The 21,335-nt window shown below is 40.4% G+C and overlaps 1 protein-coding gene across 2 annotated transcripts in view; it reads right to left on the bottom strand.

Moving 5' to 3' along the window:
* srgap2 (SLIT-ROBO Rho GTPase activating protein 2) overlaps positions 1-21,335 on the bottom strand; it is a 231,242-nt gene that overhangs the window by 155,208 nt on the left and 54,699 nt on the right. The window lies entirely within an intron of this gene.

Genomic DNA, 21,335 nt, shown 5'->3' with positions numbered 1-21,335 from the left:
TACGAGCATGCGCGGTAGCCCTGAGAAGCGTTGTATGCTGGCAGTTAGCACGCTGTGAGTAAACGTTGAGAACTCAGTTAACACGCCTCGTCTGCATTATTTATAATTAGACAGACAACACACTTAATAGGAGCCATTTTGGGGTCTTTACATAAACACACAAATGGAAATGAAACGTCACATATCCCAGCATGCACCGCGCGCTTCTTCTACGGGGAAAAAAGATGGCGGCTGTTTACCGTAGTTGCGAGACCTAAACTTTATGAAAATGAATCTTAATATTTATCCATATATAAAGCGCACCGGGTTATAAGGCGCACTGTCAGCTTTTGAGAAAATTTGTGGTTTTTAGGTGCGCCTTATAGTGCGGAAAATACGGTATATATGTCCAAAGCATCTTCTCCAATAACATGCAAAAGTATATGAGCTTTCAGCTTTTCATTATCACCTCCTGCTCCGCTTGCTGCTAAATATATATTAAATCTTTGCTTAAAACGCTTCCAGTTATCAGCAAGATTAGCAGTTAGTAGCATTGGGCTAGGTGGACTTAGCTTTTCCATGACTGCACTTTGGGGTAAGTTACCGGGACTCCACAGCTCTTTGTGTTGTTGGCTTTCCTCCAACTCGGGCACAAGATCCTCTTCTATTTGTTCAATTTGTCCCTTGTCCTCTGTGTCACTTTACCGCCGCTCATAGTCTTCACACACCGTAGCAAACTCCTCAGAAATGTGGCGTCCTTCGCACGTTTTCACTCACGCGACCAGAGACATATTCCTTTCTCTCGTCTTTCGTGGCTCCCTCGTGGCAAACATTCCGTCCGACGCTGCTCACGGCCACTTCTGACACCATGTGTTGTCTGTCTATTAGTAAATAATGCAGACGAGGCGTGTTGGCTGAGTTCTAAACGTTTACTCCTAAAGCGTGCTCATAACAACATTCTAGCTGCAGGCATGGCCACATTCCACCTTCCGGGCTGCCGCGCATGCTCATCATTCCTGTTGCATGCTGGGTAGTGTAGTGCTTATATTCCCTAGCACATAACATCACACAGCCCACCATCTATAATATGGGCTTTTTAAAGATCAGATCATTGTCTCCCAAAATGTTATTAGTTTATGAGGTCATTAGAGACAACAATCTTAACGTTATTGGTCTCAGCGAAACCTGGCTCAAACCAGATGATTTTTTTCTGCTTAACGAGGCATCGCCTCCTAACTATACGAATGCACATATTGCCCGTTCCCTTAAAATGGGTGGAGGGGTCGCACTAATATACAATGGACACCTTAACCTTACGCCTAACCTAAGTAATAAATATAAATCATTTGAGGTGCTTACTATAAGGTCTGTCAAACCCAAAATGATATTAGTTAATGAGGTCATTAGAGACAACAATCTTAACGTCATTGGTCTCAGCGAAACCTGGCTCAAACCAGATGATTTTTTTCTGCTAAACGAGGCATCGCCTCCTAACTATATGAATACACGTATTGCCCGTCCCCTTAAAAGGGGTGGAGGGGTCGCACTAATATACAATGAAAACCTTAACCTTACGCCTAACTTAAGTAATAAATATAAATCATTTGAAGTGCTTACTATAAGGTCTGTCAAACCCAAAACGTTATTAGTTAATGAGGTCATAAGAGACAACAATCTTAACGTCATTGGTCTCAGCAAAACCTGGCTCAAACCTGATGATTGTTTCCGCTTAACGAGGCATCGCCTCCTAACTATACGAATACACGTATTGCCCGTCCCCTTAAAAGGGGTGGAGGGGTCGCACTAATATACAATGAAAACCTTAACCTTACGCCTAACCTAAGTAATAAATATAAATCATTTGAGGTGCTTACTATAAAGGTCTGTCAAACCCAAAACGTTGTTAGTTAATGAGGTCATTACAGACAACAATCTTAACGTCATTGGTCTCAGCGAAACCTGGCTCAAACCAGGTGATTGTTTTCCGCTTAACGAGGCATCGCCTCCTAACTATATGAATACACGTATTGCCCATCCCCTTAAAAGGGGTGGAGGGGTCGCACTAATATACAATGAAAACCTTAACCTTACGCCTAATCTAAGTAATAAATATAAATCATTTGAGGTGCTTACTATGAGGTCCCTACTTCAAATACTTGCAGACCCTTTCCAAAATAACACCCGTTATGAAGAGAGAAAGTCCAAGGCGGACAGCGGCGCCTTGGACTCAGTGCGCCTGTAATCAGATGCTATTGGGAGTTCATTCAGAAGGCAGTGTGTCATTCTTAATAATTGAGTATGTGATACGTTTCCGAACACAGCCAATGTCTGTCAGTGGCCAGGATTAGAGGAGGTCAGAGGTCGTAGCGGACATGTGGCACACACCTGTTCCCAGTCAGATCATTAGGAGACAAAAACAAGGTAAAGAGGACAAGTGAGTGGGTCATTAGCAAAGTTTATTGTTCAACTGTGGGAGACAACAAAAGGCTGCCATGTTTTCCTTTATCTCTCTCCAACCAGTGTTTTTTCTCCCTGCCGGCCGGGCTTTTTTTTCTTATCCACAGAGGAAGCCTGTTTGATCCGGGAGACTCCCGCTGTTCTGACTCTCCAGCTCAGACATCAGGCGCACACAAGAGCTGCCTCCTTGTCTTCCTTTCACCAAAAACAAGAAATTCACACACGCTCCCTCACTCATCTCACTCACTCCCTTCCTCCCTCGCCTTCTTGTACCAAAGAAAATGATACATGGGCAGAATTCAAAATGGCCTCTATTCTGTAGAAGCTGGGCCGATGCCAGCTGCGCAGCGTGCGCACGGACCGAGTCGAACGTCAGCTACGACACCGGGAGGACAGTAGCCATCATTGTCGTGCACAGTGAGAACGAGAGACAATGGAGAGGGACACAGGCCAGGACATGACTCACACATACTGTAAGCCCTACTGACCATTATGGCGGGAACAATGGGCAGTAAGTGTCAGCGTGTTGTGCAGCGAAACAATAGCGCCATTACGCACGCCAACAGAGGCCTTAAGCTTGTGAAAAAAAACATTGCTCATTTACTTTAAACAAACGCTTTTTGGGCATGCTTCAGCTCGTGAGCTGTAATATGTATTCAGCTTTTGATGTTGTTCAGTACCAGCTGACACAGCTGAGATTGGTGCTAAATGCAAAAAAATCTAGTTATTTTCAAATGGCAAAAGATCACCTTTGAACATTCCAAATATATTAACTTCTCATAAGGTTGAACTTGAAATGGTCACGACATACAGTCGCGATCAAAAGTTTACATACACTTGTAAAGAACATAATGTCATGGCCGTCTTGAGTTTCCAATAATGTCTACAACTCTTATTTTTTTGTGGTAGAGTGATTGGAGCACATACTTGTTGGTCACAAAAAACGTTCATGAAGTTTGATGATTTTAGAAATTTATTATGGGTCTACTGAAAATGTGACCAAATCAGCTGGGTCAAAAGTATACATACAGCAATGTTAATATTTGGTTACATGTCCCTTGGCAAGTTTCACTGCAATAAGGCGCTTTTGGTAGCCATCCACAAGCTTCTGGCAAGCTTTTGTTTGAATTTTTGACCACTCCTCTTGACAAAATTAGTGCAGTTCAGCTAAATTTGTTGGTTTTCTGACATGGACTTGTTTCTTCAGCATTGTCCACACGTTTAAGTCAGGACTTTGGGAAGGCCATCCTAAAACCTTAAGTCTAGCCTGATTTAGCCATTACTTTACCACTTTTGACGTGTGTTTGGGGTCATTGTCCTGTTGGAACACACAACTGCGCCCAAGACCCAACCTTCGGGCTGATGATTTTAGGTTGTCCTGAAGAAATTGGAGGTAATCCTCCTTTTTCATTGTCACATTTAAAGCACCAGTTCCATTAGCAGCAAAACAGGCCCAGAGCATAATACTACCACCACCATGCTTGACGGTGGGCATGGTGTTCCTGGGATTAAAGGCCTCACCATTTCTCCTCCAAACATATTGCTGGGTATTGTGGCCAAACAGCTCAATTTTTATTTCATCTGACATCACATGGACAAAGATAAGACCTTCTGGAGGAAAGTGCTATGGTCAGATGAAACAAAAATGTAGCTGTTTGGCCAGTGGTCAACAATTCAAGCAGAAGCTTGTGGATGGCTACTAAAAGCGCCTTATTGCAGTGAAACTTGCCAAGGGACATGTCACCAAATATTAACATTGCTGTATGTATACTTTTGACCCAGCAGATTCGCTCACATTTTCAGTAGACCCATAACAAATTCATAAAAGAACCAAACTTCATGAATGTTTTTTGTGACCAACAAGTATGTGCTCCAATCACTCTATCACAAAAAAACAAAAGTTGTACAAAGTATTGGAAACTCAAGACAGCCATGATATCATGTTCTTTACAAGTGTATGTAAACTTTTGATCGCGACTGTATATACATGAATTTATATAAGTACTTAGGGATCGTCATTGATGAGAACTTGTCTTTTTAATCTTACTTTGAAACATTTGTGACTAAAATTACAATTAAATTGGAATTTTCTTTTGAAATAAGTCCTATTTTTCTCTCCAAGTTAGGAAACTCTTGATTTTGACTATGTTTATGCTTTTGATACATTATAAAGACTTGCTTTTTATGAATGCATTTGAAAAAACTGGATAGTGTAGATCACTGTGCCTTACCATTTATTACTGCTTGTCCACCATCGCACTGTATATGTAAAACCAAACTGCCCATCTTTTTTCAGTGCGTAAATGTTTTCCATGGATTCATCCATACATTTTCTACCGCTTATTCCCTTTTGGGGTCGCGGGGGGCGCTGGAGCCTATCTCAGCTACAATCGGGCGGAAGGCGGGGTACACCCTGGACAAGTCGCCACCTCATCGCAGGGCCAACACAAATAGACAGACAACATTCACACTCACATTCACACACTAGGGCCCATTTAGTGTTGACAATCAACCTATCCCCAGGTGCATGTTTTTGGAGGTGGGAGGAAGCCGGAGTACCCGGAGAGAACCCACGCAGTCACGGGGAGAACATGCAAACTCCACACAGAAAGATCCCGAGCCCGGGATTGAACCCAAGACTACTCAGGACCTTCGTATTGTGAGGCTGATGCACTAACCCCTCTTCCACCGTGCTGCCCTTTTCCATGGATTGTTCTTTTTAATATATAAATAACTTCTTGGTCTAATTCCCTCATATTTATGTCCTTTTATGTGTAGAGATTCCAGTCGCTACAGTTTAAGGTCGCAGGACATTCTTAAAATGTTTGTTCCTAGAGCCAACACAAGCCTTGGGAAAAAAAAAAAGCTTTCAGATTTTCTGCTCCATGGTCATGGAATAACTTACAGAAAGATCTGAGGTTACCTGAACTCATTACTTTGGGGGAATTTCAGGCCATTGTAAAGGATAGAGAAACTGTTTCTATTGAGCATTGTACTTGTTTTTAAGTTGATTTTACTGAAATATTTTATACATTTTTTTGACCTAGCACATGTTTATATGTTAATATATGTAAATAATTTATTTTGTAATTGTGGTGTGTACCTGCTGCTGTTTTTGTTTTTATTATATGTATTTCTGTAACTTTGTTTCCTGCCCTCTTGGCCAGCTCACTCTTGGAAAAGAGATTTTAATCTCAATGAGTTTTTACCTGGTTAAATGGTAAAAAATGGTAAATGGGTTATACTTGTATAGCGCTTTGACACTATTTCCACATTCACCCATTCACCCATTCACACACACATTCACAGCTCAATTTGTGTTTCATCTGACATCACATGGACAAAGATAAGACCTTCTGGAGGAAAGTTCTGTGGTCAGATGTCAAATTGAGCTGTTTGGCCACAATACCCAGCAATATGTTTGGAGGAGAAAAGGTGAGGCCTTTAATCCCAGGAACACCATGCCTACAATCAAGCATGGCGATGGTAGTATTATGCTCTGGGCCTGTTTTGCTGCCTTTGGAACTGGTGCTTTACAGAGAGTAAATGGGACAATGAAAAAGGAGGATTACCTCCAAATTCTTCAGGACAACCTAAAATCATCAGCCCGGAGGTTGGGTCTTGGGAGCAGTTGGGTGTTCCAACAGGACAATGACCCCAAATACACGTCAAAAGTGGTAAAGGTAAATCAGGCTAGAATGAAGGTTTTAGAATGGCCTTCCCAAAGTCCTGACTTAAACATGTGGACAATGCTGAAGAAACAAGTTTGTGTTTGTGGCAGTCCACATGTGTTTGTGGCAGTCCACATGTGTTTGTGGTAGTCCACATGTGTTTGTGGCAGTCCAAATGTATTTGTGACAGTCCAAAAGTGTTTGTGACCGTCTAAATTTATTTGTGGCAGTCCACATGTGTTTGTGGCAGTCCACATATGTTTGTGGCAGTCCAAATGTATTTGTGGCAGTCCACACACTGAGATAACTGCACGTAAAGTATGACTGCTCCTTTGTCTTTACATTGAGTGGCAGTGTACAAGCAGTGGTATGCTGAAGGCACATGACCGAGATTAGGACCAATCAAAAAGCCCGTCAGTGGGAAAGTCTGGATGCCACATTCCTGTGCGGGAATCCCAGCACAATCCCACTCCCACTCGGCCTGATGCCACCCACTGCAAACTTTTAAACACAGAAAGTCTCAGTGAGTGTGTGTGCGTGTGTGTGTGGGAGACACCTTTTACAGCAAAGACAGAGTGGGAGAAGAAGGACTCAATGTCTCAGTGGGTCTCTGACATCAACAATGTGTGAGGTGATTGGTGGACAACCTCTTACCTCACTTGTCTGGATCACAACAGTCTGAAAAGTGCTCAACTTGCAGCAATTCTACCGAGAATATCTAACAAGAATAGATTCAATTCAAGCACACAATATAATCGTGCTAAATCACTGTTATACGTTGTTGCCCTAGGAGAAACTGAGTAATACACGGCACACTGACAAAGCTCAACCAATGCTACTATAACAATCGACAAGGTCAATACAGATGGCTTCTCTTTCTTCCCCTTAATTTATCTGCTTTCTTTTGAATTTAAAGTTATCATTACATATATGTATTGTTGCATTTGAAACAATAAAGAAAAACCTGATATTGATAACTGTACTTTGATAATCTCGCAAACTGGCGTTAGCTCGGTAGCTTAAGTGCCAACATGAAAACAAGAGACATTAACGTCTTACACCATTAAGAAACGACATACCTCAATCTAAACTTATTGTGTAAACACATTACTGTCTGAGCAACTAAGATATTCATATGTGCACAGAATGATCGATCGGAGAGATACCAGACGGACGTGGGTTTACGGTGCGTTTGAGGACCGCTGAAAAAAATAGGACAACCAAGAATAGAAGGCCTGCCAGAAATAATAATAATAATAATAGAGTTTACTTGCAGGCCCTGCGATGAGATGGTGACTTGTCCAGGGTGTACTCAGCCTTCCGCCCGAATGCAGCTGAGATAGGCTCCAGCACCCCCCGCGACCCCAAAAGGGACAAGCGGTAGAAGATGGATGGATGGATGGATGGAGTTTACTTGCAACACATGTCTCATTTAAAAAAAAATTACAATGCTACAGTATAACCCAACATTTAAAACAATACAAGTTTAGCCATTAAAAGAGATAATGCTAAAAAACTATCAGTGAAGCACAAAAAATACAAAAATGCAAAACTGGCTTTTCTAATTGTCTATTTTAGTTATGTATCACATCTAGGGCTGGGCGATATATCGATATGCGCGATATATCGCAGGTTTGTCTCTGTGCGATATAGAAAATGACTATATCGTGATATTCGAGTATGCGTTCTCACGCAGTTGCTTTTAGCTGCTGGCATTACACTACAGACTCTTCTCACTCTTTCCTGTGTCTCCTTCTCACAGACAGCAAGCGCAGCTTCTACACACGTCACATACTGTCACGACATACATCACATACGTATACGCCCTCGCGCAGCAAAGAGGTAGCAGCATGGCTAACATTAGCTGTGATGCTAGCGGTAATACGAGAGAAAGAAGGTGCGAATATGGTAACAAATGAAGGAAGAATTAATTCCCCCAAAAACAGCAGGGGGTCCATCGTCTGGCGGTGGTTTGGCTTCAAGTGGGAATATGTCGAACAGACAACCGTAATTTGTCAAGTGTGGGGCGAAAGCGTTGCTATAAAAAGTAGCATTACTGCTAATATGTAGCATCATTTGACAAGTCACCTGCTAGAGAATGAACAGTGCTTACTCCGCATGTCAACATCTCCGTTCGGTGCCACACGCCCACACCATCAAAATGCCGAGACAAACATTTCCAGATCAACACCGTATGAAAAAAATAGTGATTTTTTTAGTTGTGATTTCCTTCTCTGCATGAAAGTTTTAAAGTAGCATATATTAATGCAGTATGAAGAAGAATGTTTTAATGTAGACACATAGAATCATCATACTGCTGTGATTATATGTATCAAGTGTTCATTCAAGGCAAGGCAAAATATCGAGATATATATCGTGTATCGTGATATGGCCTTAAAATATTGCGATATTAAAAAAAGGCCATATTGCCCAGCCCTAATCACATCTAAAGACTTTAGAGTCTGTAAGTACACCCATCCATCCATCCATTTTCTACCGCTTATTCCCTTCGGGGTCGCGGGGGGTGCTGGAGCCTATCTCAGCTACAATCGGGCGGAAGGCGGGGTACACCCTGGACAAGTCATTCAACAATATTGCGATAATAATAGCAGTGATAGACTTAATCACAATAACCATGATATAAAAATGTGATATTGTTACATCCTTTACGCTCACTCTCATCACTCCAGCAGCACTGAGAGCGGACTCAGCCAAACAAAGACATCGATTTACAAATGCAATCTTGAAACGAGATATAGCAACTGCACATCAGTTATAATCACCTCATTTTTTAAATGTTGCAATAAAAATTTGATTTTATCATCAAAAATAATTAAATATTTATTAACATCCACAAAAATACAGAAAATTGGTTCGGTTGAGTACCGGTTTTGATTCCAAGGTACCGGGAATTGGTAACGTAACCATCCCCATCTATAGTAAACATTGAAAATACGTCAATAGAGATTATTTAGACACTTTTTGAATAACAAATGTGTTAAATAAATCTAATGTGCTCATTTTAAACAGGGCTATTTCTGTATCTCGTACAAACTGTTGGGATAGCCCTTGTATGGATCGCCCTAGAATTGTACCTAATGTTAAAAGGGTCATATATAATAATGATTTTCATCAAATATATAAAAAAAACACTTCCTTGTTATCTTCATAACATGGCATGGTGGTGCTTTGGTCCACTTTTGCATGAATTTTGTTTACAAACCACTTTCAATCAGTTTTCTGAGTGTCTTTTCAGAATGCGCCGTTTTGTGGACAGTCTTAATTACGTCTCAAAGCCCTCCTCCAGGCCACACCCCCTTAGACTGCGTCTGCACCCCGTCAGCCATGTTGTCGTTTTTAGCGCTTCCATAGCGAGTCTGCTGAGTAAGTTAGGACTATACGCTACTTTTTATTAGAAATGGCAACAATGGAGGAGTAAGAAGGGGACTCATGTGGCCCCATTCGTCGCGGTTTACCTGACACATGAAACATGACGAATTGGGGCTTTTGACTATCCACTTTGGCCGGCAGATGTCAGTAGAGTTATGAATATGTTGAAAAATGATATATTTTATGTTGCTACTATAATACATTTTTAGTCTACTTTATACCTTTTGTTTTCGCCTTCTTTTTGTGCCCTTGTGTGCAATATCCTTTCCATCCTTATCCTTTCCATCCTTTGTAACTGAGCTACTGTGTGGAACAATTTCCCTTGTAGATCAATAAAGTTTGTCTAAGTCTAAGTCTAATATTTTTAAATGTGTTTTGAGGCAATTCCAACTTTGACCCCAGCAGCGGTGGCGCTTTCCATCATTTTCAGCAGACTGCATTGCAAAAATGATTAACGCTCCCTCTCACATGAAATCCACCCAGGAATGGGGCCATATGAATCCCTTCCCTACTGTACAGGCCACAGGAAAAGAAGGAACTTATTTAACGACAACTGATTAAAAAAGGTGGACTCGTGCAAAGCTTTTCGGGTAAACCTTTTACCATATATGGAGATATCCGCTTACGTAACTAAGACAAAATATGTCGCAATCGTTTCAAGTTCTAAACTTGTTTGATGAAGGTAAGATAGTTTTATAAATATCTCCGCCATGCTTACATGGTTTGAGTTCAACTTTTCAGGAACTATTGGAATCCCAAAGACACAAAATAATGGACCAACTGGTAGCCCGTGTCCTGCATGGGCCCCTGCACATCAGGAATGACTCCTGTATATATGTATGTATATGTGTGTGGGCATGTTTCAAGGGGCGGGGTGTTCCCATTTCCACTCTGTTTGAAGCACATGGACTGAGTCGGAATGTTGAGGGAAGGGAGGCACCAGGGGGAGGTTTAGTGAGTGGGCTCAGGCCGTAATCTGAGAGGGGAGTCCCACAGCGGGGACTGGCACACGGTCCACACTCTCACTGTGGGACGAGTGCACGGTGGCCAGCGAGTCCGTGAAAGAAAATATTCAGTCACTGGATGGGACGAGGAATACAAGAACACCCGTGAGGCTTTGCTACTGCGATAATGATGTAGTACTGCTATTATTTTCACAAGCGTTAAAGAGGAACTGCACTTTTTTTGTCCATCACTCACGTTCCTTATGTTTTTTTGTTTGTTTATGCATTCTGAATAGTGAATAAATGCGATCAAAAATCCGCTTACAATGGAGTCAATTGTCGTCGCTCTACTTGACCTATAAAGCGCTTAAAAACATCCAAACACTTCCATTAAGGTTTTATACACACTGCAAGTATATAAATAATGTAGTGACAGACACCTTCATATGTAATATGTACAATATACACACTGCAAGTATATATATAATGTAGTAACAGACACCTTCATAACAATACAGTATGTAATATGTACAATATACACACTGCAAGTATATATATAATGTAGTAAAAGACACCTTCATAACAATATGTAATATGTACAATATACACACTGCAAGTATATATATATATTGTAGTAACATTCATAATATTTCGTATTTACGTATTTTGATCATTTTAAGCATACGGCGGCACATTAATTTCATAAACGTATCTCAAGGTTCGCTTTTTCCTTCTACAACATCACTGATTATTGCTCACTGCAAAACTTCATGACAGACAACATAACAAAACAACACTTACTGTACTATGTCTGCTCTCAATGGGACGACGATTAATGGGATGTTAAAATATTCCCATTTAGATGAAGACTCACTCTATAATCCTCGTAAAGAGGGGGTGGTACCGAGCGTCCTTTCGTGTCGTTCTCGCCATTTCCGGTTCTAAATTGGATGCAAAAGTGTTCCAACTTGTCGGAGTACGTCCTCAGCCTTCTACTATCCAGCGGAGAGGCATGATTTATGATCTAGAACAGGGATGTCAAAGTTTGCTAAGTTTACAATTGAGCTGCATTTTTAAATGAAAGAAGCCGCTGTTCTAAATGTGTCCACTGGATACTGAATGTCGCAATAGTAATTCTCTTAGGCAAGCAAATGGTTTATACCAAGCAAGAGGTACACGGTAAAGCGGGGCTGCGACTCCTCCCCTCGACCCAACGTAAAACAAACAGGTGTAAATTAAATTGGTAACCCCACTTAAAATGCTGCACATTGATATAGTTCTGTGGAAATTATTGTCTTCAAATTTAAAGAAAGTGAACCATGAAATGACAAATAAGGTAGTTAAAACATAGAAGAGTTTTTATTTATGCTTTATTTTGTTTTATGTCAAATCCTAGATGGGCTGTGACTTACAGTTTAAGTACTTTGTACTTTTCCTCAGAATTTTCAACTAAGTTGAAGTGTTTTAGTCAAGAGGATTATTTGCGATATGCACATTATCAGAATGTGCTTGTTCTGTTTTGGGCAAAAGTAAAACAAGGAAAACAATCAACTACGACAAGAAGTTGTCGTAGTTGTATGATTTTACCCGTTTGACCCGCGTGGGAATAGATTTTCCTCCGTTTGGCCCCTGAGTTAAAATGAGTTTGACACCCCTGATCTAGAATAAACTTTCCTGAGCTCTGAGGTGAGAAAGCAGCTCACCAGCTGATGACGTCAATATAGCAGCGCACGCTAGTTCGTGCTCTGTGATCACGGCGCCGCTAAAAATACGAAATACACGAAATGTAAATGGAGCATTGTTGTTTTTGAATGCTTCTTTAGAGGGCTTTATGGGCTGACTAGAGTAAGGGTTCTTAACCTTTTTGACATCGGGGCCCAACGTTTACACATTCAGAGGGGCCACTAGAATATTAACACTGAATCTTATTCTTGATTTTAATGGTATTCAATAATCATATACAACCTACTTACAGTTCAACAGGATAAACCTTCTCCAATGATATTAAAGCATGTGTTAATCACAAATATTATCAAGACTTAGGTCAGGCAGATTACAAAAAAATACTAATCAAATATACTGCATAAGAAAGGAGTTTTATAAACTGATGAAAATTAAATTTACAAACAATTTCACAGTGCTAAAATAAATAATAGTAAATAAGATGTGTTTCTTAAATAAAATGTTGGTAAAATTTAAGTGCAAATGAAAATACAGATTCACCATGTTGGTCATTTTTTTTGCGCTTAAGAAACTTCTCTTTGACTTTGGCTCCAGACTTCTTCTCTTTGTTTGATATTGTCATTACTGCCACCACGGGTGGAAAAGTGTATTACAACTGAGTACCACTGTTGCCCATACAGATATCTCTCTCGGCCCATCAATGGCCCTATGGTTTAAAAAACACTTAGAGGACCAACCATTGACTCCATTGTAAGCTGACTTTTGTTTACATTTATTTCCAAGTTAGAATGCAAAAAAAAAATCTCATAATGATTGTGAACGATAGGCAACATTTTAAAAAAAAAGGCCTAACTAACAGCTGATGTACTAAGTAAAAGACTGCATGGGTAAACACTGCCTTGCTCAAATTAAATGCTTTTACTGTGGCGTTTTGGTAACACGTGCTGACAGCTCATCCTGTGTAATCACTTCACAAACACCTGCTACTGTTTTTTTTTCCCCTCCTTCGCAATATTTCTGACATTGTTTTACCTCGCCCACAATCTCCAAGTGCATCGCCGTTGCGTGCGCAAGCTGTGACAGACCCGACGTGGCTCCTGGGATAAACATCTCTGGTATGAAAAGGACATCGTTCATGGCGGCAGAAGCATTTCACTCATATCAGTGTGGTGTTTACTGAACGTAAGGCTCTTAAAACAGACTAAACAGGTCTGAAGTAGAGGGGTCTGAAGTACACCAAACATACTCCATTACTGTACGTGAAAGGGACAATTGTGTGGGGATTTAATCACTTTTTTGTCTTAAAAATGAACAAAATGGTTCCAAACCTCAGCAGGAACAGAAGAGAGTGGTTCATTAAAAAATGTTGCCGTACAAAAAACAGAATTATGCATATTTTATGGAGAAAAAGACAAAAATCGGAGGATTGCAAATTGGCCTGTGGCTAGAAGTCTTATGTACTTTGACACCTGTTACCTATGGGTAGCAATGTTTCATTGTACTGTCCCTGTCAATTAAATCAATAAAAAAAATGATGTGTCCTCAAAAGATTAAGCTTCCTAAATTGATAAACTAGTGTCATCCATGTGTCGCAGCGAGGGTAATGTAATGTAAGTGAGATCAGTGACAGGTGAGTTGTAACAGAATGAGTGAGATCAACTGTGTCATAATGCACATTAGTTCGCTGAATTTGCTCTCAAAGAATAATGTTGACGTGTGATTTCAGCCTGGAGCAAACTGTAACAATTTGCGTGTGTGTGTGTGTGTGTGTGTGTGTGTGTGTGTGTGTGTGTGTCTTGGGTATCAACTAACCACCTTCCTATAGGTGCCAGTAGATTGGTGGCTGACATGCATCATAAATACAAAAGAGCTTCAGAGTAATACTTTGACAGCAGATATGTTACTGCCCTAGGACACACTTACACATGCATGAGTGACAAACAGCAGTTCTAAGTTTTCACGCACACACACACACACATACATACACACACACACACACACATACATACACATACATACATACATACACACATACATACACACACACACACACACACACACACACACACACACACACACACACACACACACACACACACACACACACACACACACACTCTCTTTTATTTGTTATCTTCTTGAGACCTCCGAAAAATGCCTACCTCTTTAGGACCATCCTTTCTGGATACTGCATATAAAGATTTGTATTTACAACATTAATAATTTATACATACTATGCAAATATAAAAAGCTTGTTGTGAAAAGGGAGTTGGAATTTCACAAGAAAAAGGTCACAATTGCACCAAAAAAACATTTTGAATTTAGGCACTATTATAATAAAAGTCGTAATTTTACTCAAGACATACAAACATTTTACAAGAAAAACTGAACATTTGTGCAATATTACGATAAAAGTTGGAATTTTACTCATTAAGAGTCGCAATTTTACAAGAGAAGCTTAATATTTTGGCAATTTTATGAAAAAAGTCGTAATTTTACTCGACAAAAGTCACAATTTTATAAGAAAACTTTAACATTTTGGCAATACAAAAATAATCAGGATTTTACTTGGCAAAATTATGACAAAAGTAATAATTTTACTCAAAGAACAACAAAAAATTGGGCAATATTGTGATACAAGTCAGAATTTTATATGACAGATGTCACCATTTTGCATTAAAGTAATAATTTTACATAAAAAAAGTAACTGAAACTGAAAGAATATGAGAAATTGTTCCCACATTTATAAGAAAAAAGTCGACAGAGTGAGAAAAAGACTGCTTCTAATTAATTTTTTTGTTTAATTTTTTGTTTGTAATCTTCATTATTTACTTCAATTTATTACTGTATGTCTCTATACACATATTTATTTATGTTTTTTTTATAAATTTTGGCCAAAGGGCGCCCATTTCAATTTCTTACCCAGACTTGTTATTACATATGTTGGCCAGAGAGGGAGCACTTCAAATTTTACACACACTTGTTATTTCATATATTCACCAGAGGGGGAGCACTTTTAAAACCGACACACAGTCAATTTGAAAAAATCCCTCCTTTTGGGACCACCCTAATTTTGATGGATTTCACCACCAGGGGTGCAAATGAGACATTCTGCTCAGTGGTCTAGTGGTTAGAGTGTCCGCCCTAAGATCTAGGTTGGGAGTTCGAACGCCGGCCGAGTCATACCAAAAACTATAAAAATGGGACCCATTACTTACACTCACCATAAGGGTTGGAATTGGGGGTTAAATCACCAAAAATTATTCCCGGGTGCGGCCACTGCTGCTGCTCACTGCTCCCCTCACCACCCAGGGGGTGATCAAGGGTGATGGGTCAAATGCAGAGAATAATTTTGCCACACCTAGTGTGTGTGTGACAATCATTGGTACTTTAATTTTAATTATCTATTAGATGCAATGGTTTTCCGTATTGGGACCATGATTGATGTCCTAACTTGTACACCGGTCTTCATATGAAAGGTACTTTTCCTTGTTGATGTCTCAAGAAGGGTAGGAATACAAGAACACACACACACACACACACACACACACACACACACACACACACACACACACACACACACACTATTGTCCCGTGGCCCACACTTGCAATACGCTAATGGACATAAAATCAGTTACATAAATACCGGGTGTTAGGTACGTGTTCCACCTGGCACCTGCACTGACGAGCCACTCCGACACACAAACAAATGTCAAACACGAGCGCCACACCCATTTCCAAACACGAGGCCGAGGACGAGTGCACACTTGATGTGCTTCTCGCAGGCGTGTTTAACCGCATTCATGAGAAATGGTGTTCACTTGACGTGAACGTACTCGTTTCTGTCACCACACAGACTCCAATCTACAAATGGCATCCCTGGAGGTGCAAGTATCCAATCGCATTATTGGATACTGTATATGCACCACATTATTCTTCTTCTGTTTCTTCTCCACCTGCTATTGAAAGCAGAGCGCAACTACCCATGAACCCATCTACGTCAACCAATGACGACCAGGGTTCAGATCTCAGATACCGAACAGTTCTCTTCTTGCTTCTCAGATGGCAAACGGCCGCGGTTCAACATTTCAAAAACACAAACTTCTCATAGCGTTGAACTTGAAATGGTCATGAAATATACAGTACAGGCCAAAAGTTTGGACACACCTTCTCCTCATTCAATGCGTTTTCTTAATTTTCATGACTATTTACATTGTAGATTGTCACTGAAGGCATCAAAACTATGAATGAACACATGTGGAGTTATGTACTTAACCTGCTCAGTGGTCTTGTGGTTAGAGTGTCCGCCCTGAGATCGGTAGGTCGTCAGTTCAAACCCCGGCCGAGTCATACCAAAGACTATAAAAATGGGACCCATTACCTCCCTGCTTGGCACTCAGCATCAAGAATTGGAATTGGGGGTTAAATCACCAAAATGATTCCCGAGCGAAGCCACCGTTACTGCTCACTGCTCCCCTTACCTCCCAGGGGGTTGAACAAGGCGATGGGTCAAATGCAGACAGTAATTTCACCACACCTAGTGTGTGTGTGACTACCAGTGGTACTTTAACTTTAACAAAAAAGGTGAAATAACTGAAAACATGTTTTATATTCTAGTTTCTTCAAAATAGCCACCTTTTGCGCTAGAGATGTCCGATAATATCGGCCTGCCGATATTATCGGCCGATAAATGCTTTAAAATGTGATATTTGAAATTATCGGCATCGGTTTCAAAAAGTAAAATTAATGACTTTTTAAAACGCTGTTGTACGGAGCGGTACAATCCGGTAAAACACGGATATAAACCCAGTCAGCAGCCCCTCCCCTCTCCCCTCTCCCACACACAACACAGGAGTTGACGACTGCAGCATGAGAGGTTTACTGGCGACGCTTGATGACCTCATCAAACCGTCGCGAGCGGACCATAACAACGACAAGAGTGTGTTGTTGCCGGTGCTGTAGCCGTGGCTAACAAGCGAGCTCGCTTGATGACTGACGAACAACACCATGTCTATGGTTTAAGATTATTTTTAAATGTGTCTGACGGATAAAAAACTGGCAATTTGCAATGACTGCAACAAGTTGGTTATGCGAGGAGGAACCAAGACGTCTTCCTTTAATACGAGCAAGTTGATCTCCCACCTCTTCAAGAATCATAAGGTGATACACGATGAATACAAGCGGAAGATGGATGAAAAGCAAACACCGGAAAAAAGTAGTACCACACAGTTGTCGCTTAAAGACTCCGCCGAGAAAAAAACAAAAATACAACAAAAACCACCCCAAGGCGAAAGCTCATGTTGTGGTCAAGGACAACGCACAACGGTGGAGTTTGGTGTGGCTAGTCTGCCCTGCATGGCGCACACTTTGCAGCTTGCAGTGAACGGAGATGCCCTGTCTCAACGCAGCATTTCAGAAGCTCTGGCTGACTGGTAGGCCACTTCAAGCACTCACCACTCGCTTGCAGCACATTTGTGTTACTCATACGAATACGTTAGAGCAGGGCAGATTGAGCCCAGTTTATAATTTCCTGTTATACAGTATACCAGGCAGCCTTGCACTAAATGACGACGATGTTATTGTTTACTTTATTACTCGAGTATACTCTGGACTGAAGCTGTGTGCCTTCATTGTTTTTGTAGCTGTGGTTTTGAGGCATGTTTAAAAAAAATAAAGAATACGGTATTTTTCGGATTATAAATCGCTCCGGAGTATACGTCGCACCGGCCGAAAATGCAAAATGAAGAAGGAAAAAAACATATATACATCGCATTTTTGGGGGAAATTTATTTGATAAAATCCAACACCAAGAATAGACATTTGAAAGGCAATTCAAAATAAATAAACAACAGGCTGAATAATTGTACGTTATATGACGCATAAATAACCAACTGAGAATGTGTCTGGTATGTTAACGTAACATATTATGGTAAGAGACATTCAAATAACTATAACATAAAGAACATGCTATACGTTTACCAAAGAATTTAACACTCCTGATTGCTAAATCCGATGAAATCTTTTTCCTCGTTGTCGCTCCTGGTATGCGCCGCTCCCTTTCTTTCTGCTACTCGAGCGCCGTTTTCTGCTGCATATTTCACTATGTCCAGCTTGTAATCTGCAGTATATGATTTCCTTTTCGGTGCCATTTTTGTTCAGCCCTTCTCAGTTTTTATAAGTTACCGCCAATGTTGAAATAATCCATTTTAATAGCTACGGACGTAGCAGCAGTTAGCATCCCATGACCCACAATGCACTTCTGCCATGACCCGCCCCTGCCCCAACCAATAATTCTTATTGGTTGACGTGTGTGACGATTGCTGACGTGTGTGTGACGATTGCTTCGTCTCTTACGCGAATGAGATAAATAATATTATTTGATATTTTACGGTAATGTGTTAATAATTTCACACATAAATTGCTCCGGAGTATATGTCGCACCCCAGGCCAAACTATGAAAAATAACTGCAATTTATAATCCGAAAAATACGGTAATGCAATTTCTTAGACTTAGACTTTGTAAAAGTCAAAGTAGAGTATTTACCATACTTGTAGTGGGTATCAGGATTATGTCAGGGAGAGCATGTCCCAAATTCCAAGCTGCTGTTTTGAGGCATGTTAAAAAAAACAATGCACTTTGTGACTTCAATAATAAATATGGCAGTGCCATATTGGGACTTTTTTCCATAAATTGAGTTGAAGTTGTTCTCTTATTTTGGAAAACCTTGTTACATTGTTTAATGCATCCAGTAGGGCATCACAAAACAATTAGGCATAATAATGTGTACCGTACATATCGGTATCGGTTGATATCGGAATCGGTAATTAAGAGTTGGACAATATCGGAATATCGGATATCGGCAAAAAAGCCATTATCGGACATCTCTACTTTGCGCTGATTAAGTTTTCGCACACTCTTGGCATTCTCTCGATGAGCTTCAAGAGGTAGTCGCCTGGAATGGTTTTCACTTCACAGGTGTGCTTGAAGCTCATCGAGAGAATGCCTTAAAGGGGAACATTATCACAATTTTCAGAAGGGTTAAAACCATTAAAAATCAGTTCCCAGTGGCTTATTTTATTTTTCGAAGTTTTTTCAAAATTTTACCCATCACGCAATATCCCTAAAAAAAGCTTCAAAGTGCCTGATTTTACCCATCGTTATATACACCCGTCCATTTTCCTGTGACGTCACATAGTGATGCCAATACAAACAAACATGGCGGATAGAACAGCAAGGGAAAGCGACATTAGCTCGGATTCAGACTCGGATTTCAGCGGCTTAAGCGATTCAACAGATTACGCATGTATTGAAACGGATGGTTGTAGTGTGGAGGCAGGTAGCGGAAACGAAATTGAAGAAGAAACTGAAGCAATTGAGCCATATCGGTTTGAACCGTATGCAAGCGAAACCGACGAAAACGACAGGACAGCCAGCGACACGGGAGAAAGCGAGGACGAATTCAGCGATCGCCTTCTAACCAACGATTGGTATGTGTTTGTTTGGCATTAAAGGAAACTAACAACTATGAACTAGGTTTACAGCATATGAAATACATTTGGCAACAACATGCACTTTGAGAGTGCAGACAGCCCAGTTTTCATCAATTAATATATTCTGTAGACATACCCTCATCCGCTCTCTTTTCCTGAAAGCTGATCTGTCCAGTTCAGTTGGAAATGCATCTGCTTTGAGTGTCGCAGGATATCCACACATTCTTGCCATCTCTGTCGTAGCATAGCTTTCGTCGGTAAAGTGTGCGGAACAAACGTCCAATTTCTTGCCACTTTCGCATCTTTGGGCCACTGGTGCAACTTGAATCCGTCCCTGTTCGTGTTGTTACACCCTCCGACAACACACCGACGAGGCATGATGTCTCCAAGGTACGGAAAACAGTCGAAAAAACGGAAAATAACAGAGCTGATTTGACTCGGTGTTTGTAATGTGTTTGAGAAAATGGCGGATTGCTTCTCGATGTGACGTCACGTTGTGACGTCATCGCTCCGAGAGCGAATGATAGAAAGGCGTTTAATTCGCCAAAATTCACCCATTTAGAGTTCGGAAATCGGTTAAAAAAATATATGATCTTTTTCTGCAACATCAAGGTATATATTGACGCTTACACAGGTCTGGTGATAATGTTCCCCTTTAAGTGTGCAAAAGCAGTAATCAGAGCAAAGGGTGGCTATTTTGAAGAAACTAGACTGTAAAACATGTTTTCAGTTGTTTCACCTTTTTTTTGTTAAGTACATAACTCTGCATGTGTTCATTCATAGTTTTGATGCATTCAGTGACAATCTACAATTTAAATAGTCATGAAAACAAAGAAAACACATAGAATGAGGACAAGGTGTGTCCAAACTTTTGGCCTGTATTGTACGTACTTATGGATTGTCATTGATGAGAACTTGTTTTTTTAAATTAGACATATAAAAACTTGTGTCTAAACTTAAAATCTAATTGGGGTTTTCCTTTAGAAATAAGTCCTATTTTCCCCTACAAGTTAGGAAATGCTGGATCCTAACCACTTTCATACCTTTTCGAGATTATTGGCACTTACTTGAAAAAACTGGATACTGTATATCACTGTGCTTTGCGTTTTATTACTGGTTGTGGCAACCTTGTCCACCATTGCACTTTAATTGTAACACCAAACTGTTCATCTTTGTTAGTCCGTAGATTCTCTCAAAGGGTGGTTTTTGATGTTGTTTTTGTTTAGACTTTTGACAAGAAAGTTTGATCATATTTCGCCTATACTGTGTATACCTTTATATAAATATATACTTATATATATACCTATACTTGCTCACCTGCACTGGCTTCCTGTGCACTTAAGATGCGACTTTAAGGTTTTACTACTTACGTATAAAATACTATACACGGTCTAGCTCCATCTTGCTGATTGTATTGTACCATATGTCCCGGCAAGAAATCTGCGTTCAAAGAACTCCGGCTTATTAGTGAGTCCCAGAGCACAAAAAAAGTCTGCGGGATATAGAGCGTTTTCTATTCGGGCCCTCTCAGTAACAGTCAGAGATGCTACCTCAGTAGAAGCATTTTTAAGTGCCATCTTAAAACTAATTTGTATACTCTAGCCTTTAAATAGACCCCCTTTTAGACCAGTTGATCTGCCGTCTCTTTTTTTTTGCTCTGCCCCCCTCTCCTGTGTAGAGAGGTTATCAGGTGACGACAGATGACTCGCTAGCTGTTCAA

Source organism: Nerophis lumbriciformis, linkage group LG23, assembly GCF_033978685.3.
Source record: "Nerophis lumbriciformis linkage group LG23, RoL_Nlum_v2.1, whole genome shotgun sequence".
Classification (NCBI taxonomy): Eukaryota; Metazoa; Chordata; class Actinopteri; order Syngnathiformes; family Syngnathidae; genus Nerophis; species Nerophis lumbriciformis.
The sequence above is the reverse complement of the archived record's forward strand: the minus strand, read 5'-3'. Positions and strand labels throughout refer to the sequence as shown.